We start from the raw sequence: 6,000 nt of genomic DNA, 5'->3' as shown, positions 1-6,000 counted from the left end.
CTAGGCACTTTAGCTCAATATTTTAACTCTATTTTAAAGTTAAACCCGAAAGTGGTGCATTTGCTACAGACCGTCCGTAAAAACTTTGGAGGGTCGGGAACTGACTTCAGGCGTTGTTTCACTCAGGTAGATCTGAGAGTTCAACTGTAGGGACCTGTTAGGGAGAAGTAAAGAATGGTGAAGTTTTGATAGGTTGAACCCGTTGCATTGTAACTTAATCCTTTGTTTAAAAACAGTTAGTATTGTTCATACTCTTACTTGTGGCGATCCAGACTTGGTTAGTTGTCATGGATGTTAACTTATTTTGGTTGAATTTAATGATGTAAATTATTAGTTTAAATCAGCTTTTTTTTTATTTGGGTTGGAAAATTCTGAGTTGTAGTATTTATAGGGTTCTTTACATTCAGTAATGTGGGTCCGTCACATGTTGGTATCAGAGCCACAGGTTTGAGTCAGTGAACAATAACTAGGATGATATGGTAAGCAAGGTTAATAGTTAGTGTATTACCATATCTAGGATGTTATCACCCGAGAGAGTGAATCTAGGGTTGATAGTTAGTGTATTATGCTGTGTTTGGTTGGGGAGAATGGAATGAAATGAGTAAAAATACTTGAAACTAATAGAGATAGGAAGAAAGTTTTGAAAAAAATTTGAGGAAGTGCAAAATCACTATGATGAGATTTGAGAAGAAATTGAGGATGAGAGAATGTAGCATTCCATCCCAAATTGAAGGTGCGATATCTAGCACATGATGTAAGCAATGAAATGGAAGAAGTAATGCAATTTCTTGAAAATTGTACATAAGATAGTTCATATTTTATTTTATTCCTTCCGCAATCATTTACCCCAACCAAACACAACCTAATTGTATGTACAGGAGCAGATGAATTAGTTAAGGGTTGATGCCATCTGTTACTCCCGGCTGTTTACTCTTCTAACAGCACAAACTCACTGGGAAGCATGAACCCAGCGCAAACTGTTGTATGTATAGGTGCACAGTTGGTGACCCTAGCAGAGAAAGCTGATGAAAGGGTTATTAGTTAAAATTTCCCATTTTTGCAACCATGACCGAAACTACGAGACGTATATTAATCCTTCAAGAAGCTATGAGACATAATTATCGCGATTGAATAACATAAAAGTGTTTATAAAAAAGAACATATAGTTGAGAATTGATATGTATATATATATATACCTGATGCTTGAACAAATATTTAGAGTGCCATATAGTAATAGAAAGGAAGTAGATGCTTCTTCTCATCCTTGATAAAAACTCTCATGCATCGTCTTTCTCCAAAATTTTCTTCATTATTTGAAGGAACAATTAACAAAGTTATTTGCTCTCTCTGAAACATCTAATCATTCAACACTCAATACACTTGTATGGATTCATATACACATGATTTAGCACTAATCTGATTGATTGATTCCCTAACCTAATGGAGGAGGCGCTCCCTAACCTCAGTCATAGATGTGTGTAATTGTAAATCCTAATTTAATATACAAGTTAGGGGTAAGTGAAGGACATGGGCCTCCTAATGGGCTCTAACGAGAAAAGTAATGGGCTTTAAGGAGAAAGGTATATGATTAAGCTAGTTTAGGATAAAACAATGAAAACAAAAATATCATCATTGATTGAAAAAGAAAAGTAAGTATTAATCTCAATAGCCTAAAAGCTTTTTTAGTTATGGACAATTTGTCAAATATTCTTTTCTAGAATGTTTTGAATATTTTAAAATATTTTTCTTAGAAAACCAATTAAGAAAACATATTTCATAGATGTTAATAGAGCAAAATTTTTTCCATTTTTTATTTGACAATTTATATTTATAATTATATCAACATAGAGGGCAATATTCATTGACAAATAATTTTCTTTGACATTATTTATCTAATTTAACATTTTTTAGATATTAAGTAAACAAAATTGGATTTGTTTAATTACTGATCGATTGATTTTTATAATAGATTTATACACCATTTTACTGTTTCATATAAAAATGTTTGATTCTTTTCTATACATACCAATATATATATATATATAATATTAATTTCCTAATTTTTCATAATTAAAATATTTATCAAATCACTGTTTCATACTAATACTACCACGATATTATAATAAAAATTACTTTCATGAATTGCTTGTACATTTATCAATCAATAAAATATTTTCTATTTTTCCACCAATAACATTACCAAAACATCAACTTAGCCACCTAAACAAATCAAAATCTATAAAAAAATTCATCAAATTGGGCACCTAAACAATTCCAACGAAAATTTGTAGAAAATTGGTAAATTATGAAAAAAATATTCGGAGTGGGAATCCATCCTATGTCATCATACACACCAATTATAAACTTTAAAAATGTAAAAAATAAACGGATATGTGATGAGGAATATATATTCAGATTCAACTACTAGCAAAATAGTTATCTACACTTCCAGCTTTCAACTTGGTTCTTCAGATTTCACCTCCTCTTCACAGTACAGGTATGAAACCCTAAACCCTCATCAAGTTTATGAAACCTTCCTGTAATTTGGGTTTTTTGAGTTTTACACAAATTTGGGTTTATACATGCTATATTAAGCTATGTTATGCTGGATTATGCAATGAGTTTCATACTATCTCGGTTTCAATATCTGGATTTTTAGTTCATATATTATTTGGGGGTTTCATATTTATTTGCATGCACTGATTTTGTGGGTTGCATATCTGTTTGTATGCACTGAGTGTGTACAGTATGTATGAGTGTGTATTAGTTGATATGTATGTTTGGATTATGTACCATTTAGGGTTTCAACGTTTGGATTATGTTTTAGTTATGGATTATGTATGAGTATGCTTTTATGGATTATGTTTTATTATGAAGTAATTTTGTAGTGATTATAGATCTGTAGTGTGGATTATTTTATGAATTTTGAGTCATTAGTTTGTGTATGATACTTTATTTGTTGATTTTGGGGAGGATGTTGAGCAAGATAACAGGGTAGTTCTTGAGGATGATGAGGGTGGGTATGAAAAATAAGATAAAGGTCGGGTAGTGACTGAGGATGCATCTCAGAGTCATTTAGCCAAATTGGTTGTTAGATCATTGCGCAACATCGTTGCGATGGGAAAGATTGGTGAAGTCCCTGCTGTTCAAGGACATGAGCACACGAATTATGGAGTCAGATTTGGTGGAGAGAATACAAGAGTGTCAATCACTCAGCGATGGAAAAGATTGGAGAGAATACAAGAGTGTCAATCACTCAGCGATGGAAAAGATTGGTGAAGTCCCTGCTGTTCAAGGACATGAGTAGACGATTCATGGAGTCAGACTTGGAGGAGATAATACAAGAGTGTCAATCGCTCAACTCATTGATGGTAGTGCAAAGATTCCATTCCCGGTAGGTGATGAGATTATGACTGTGCAGCAGGTCTTGGGAACTTTAATAACATGCCCAAGAGACCTGATAGCCGTTGGAAACAATGACATTGTCAAAGTTCGGTCTTCTCCAAAGGTTAGAACGGTATTTTTAATTTTGTTTAGCATCTTGAGTAAATCTAGCATGTGTCTATTAAATAAATAAATATATATATATATATATATATATATATATATATATATATATTTAATTTGACTATTTTCATGTCCACTTTTTTCGAGGGCCAAGAAAGTTCAGGGCAAGAAAATCCCCATGGATATGTTTTCCAATGCCTCTTCCAATATTATGTGTGATCAGTTATATGCTTCATATATGAATTATTGACTACCTTTATATATGTAATGATCATTGGTTATTTATTAAAACTTATCTTCTTATGAATTAATGCCGCATTTCAAAGATTTTGTATTTGGTCATTTTCATACTGGCGGCCGTTCTATGTTATTAGCTTGCAGAGCTTACATGGAGGGGGCTAACGTAGGTTGCATAGTAGTATAATGGACATTCCTTTTTGCAACAAACAATAATGTGTCGCCAACTGATCACCTAATATTCTAATAATATAGGTTCTGGTCTCTTGAGGCTTGAACTTTATGAGCCGATAATAACAATTTGTAGTGACCTTCATTATTTGCATGTGACACCAATACCTAAAAAATTCCAAATTCTTTTTTCTTTATTCCCCATATCTGGTAAATTTCGACTAAAATATTTTGTATTGTGTATATTGCAGATTCATTTGGGTAATAAGAAGAACTTTGACTTTCTTGTTAGCAATGCCCAAACTAATGAGGTTGGTTGGATTAAATACTTGGCCGTAATAATCTTTAGTTAAGATTTAACTAAAAGATATTATTTGCATAAAATTAAAGATGGTGTTAGGTACCTTATTAGTAGGTGATGAACCAAGTGTTACATGGTCATTATAGTAGAGGTGAGAGTACAATTCACATTTTACTCTTTATAATGAGTCCACCTTATTCATGCTAGAAGAAATAAGTGCTTTTCTCTTGCCTTTCTTTTCACAATTATAACACTTCACCTTGGAATAATTTATATTACCCTTCTTTTCATCACTAGTGTTTTTCTTCTAGTACCGTTTTGTTTGTGAGCATCTAAAGACCTCTTTTGGAAGTTGCCTTGGGTTTGAGCTCTTCTCAACTTCATTTTATTGAAGCCCTTAACTAGCATAGCACTCATTTCTTGAATTTTAGAGTCATCAATTTCACCATGAATATTTGACTCAACTTTTAAAGCTTTCCTCCGATAGGAATTCACAATCTTTGACTTTCAAATTTTCTTTCAACATTAAAGGCATTAGATTTTGCCCTTCTACTCCTCTTGTTCTTTTTCTTTGAACCTCGAGATCTTGGTTCTCTGTAATCTATAAACTTCATTCAATGTCATTCAATGACACAATATCAAGGTCGCGATTTTGTATGGCCTTCCTTAGCTCTCAAAAAATTGGGATTCGAATCTTCACAATCATATTATTTATCAACTAAATACAAGTTATTAAGTAAAGTAAGGAACATGTCATATATATATCTGATCACACATGTCATATGTATCTCGTAGTCAAAAATTGGAAGCCGCCATGGCTGAAATAAGAAGGGTGTAGGGGCTTTTGCCACCAAACGGTGCTTTGGCAGCCCCCGCTGAAGAGCAAAATTTTGCTTCTTTTCTCGATAGTAATTTCTATAAAAAGAACATAAACACACAAGGAAAAGCTCAGGTAGTAGCAATGCAAGATGTTCAGGAAACTAAGGCCGAGAAGGTGAAGAATAGAGCTATTGAGACGGGGGAAGGTAGTGGAGAGAATAAAAAAGGCATGATCTGCGCTGAGTTGAAAATGAGCACTTTGGCCTATGCATGCTCGCATCGCTGCTTTTGCAGTGTTTGTGGGACCAGGAAACCTGTATTCATGGTTTGGTTCCCACAAATGATGCAAATGCACATATGCCGGCATGGCTAGGTCAAAACGCTCATTTCCAACGCACTGCAGATCGTGCCCTTTTTCTCCTCCCCACTACCTTCCCTCGTCTCAGCAGCTCCAGTCTTCACCTTTTCGGCCTCAGTTTCATGAACATCTTGCAGTGCTACTACCTATGCTTTTCCTTGTGTGTTTGTGTTCTTTTCAGAACATTAGTATCGACAAAAGAAGCAACATTTTGCTCTTCAGCGGGGGCAACTAAAGCACCATTGGTGGCACAAGCCCCTGCACCCTGCTTACTAACTAACTGAGGGATGTTGCCTTCATTTCACAAGATATTGCATATTTTGTCCAAGAGAGGTTCTCATCCAAAAGATTCTTCACATTTTTCCCAAGTGTAACGTTCAGCTTTCTAATTTTCACAATCTCCTTGTTTTTTCCATTCAATTTCTATGGGATAGGGTTCTCACGTTGTCCACCAGATGGTGGACTGCTACATTATGTTTCTCCTCAAACAGTATTCTCAACATCTTGCTTTGCAAGGATATTATGACATGATCATCCTCTTTCTTCTTCCATCACTTCTCTGTTGTTTGATGAAGAATTTGTTAAATAAGGACTTGCATACTCTTTA

This window comes from Daucus carota, chromosome 2 (genome assembly GCF_001625215.2).
Source record: "Daucus carota subsp. sativus chromosome 2, DH1 v3.0, whole genome shotgun sequence".
Taxonomy (NCBI): domain Eukaryota; kingdom Viridiplantae; phylum Streptophyta; class Magnoliopsida; order Apiales; family Apiaceae; genus Daucus; species Daucus carota.
Note: the sequence above shows the minus strand (reverse complement) of the source record.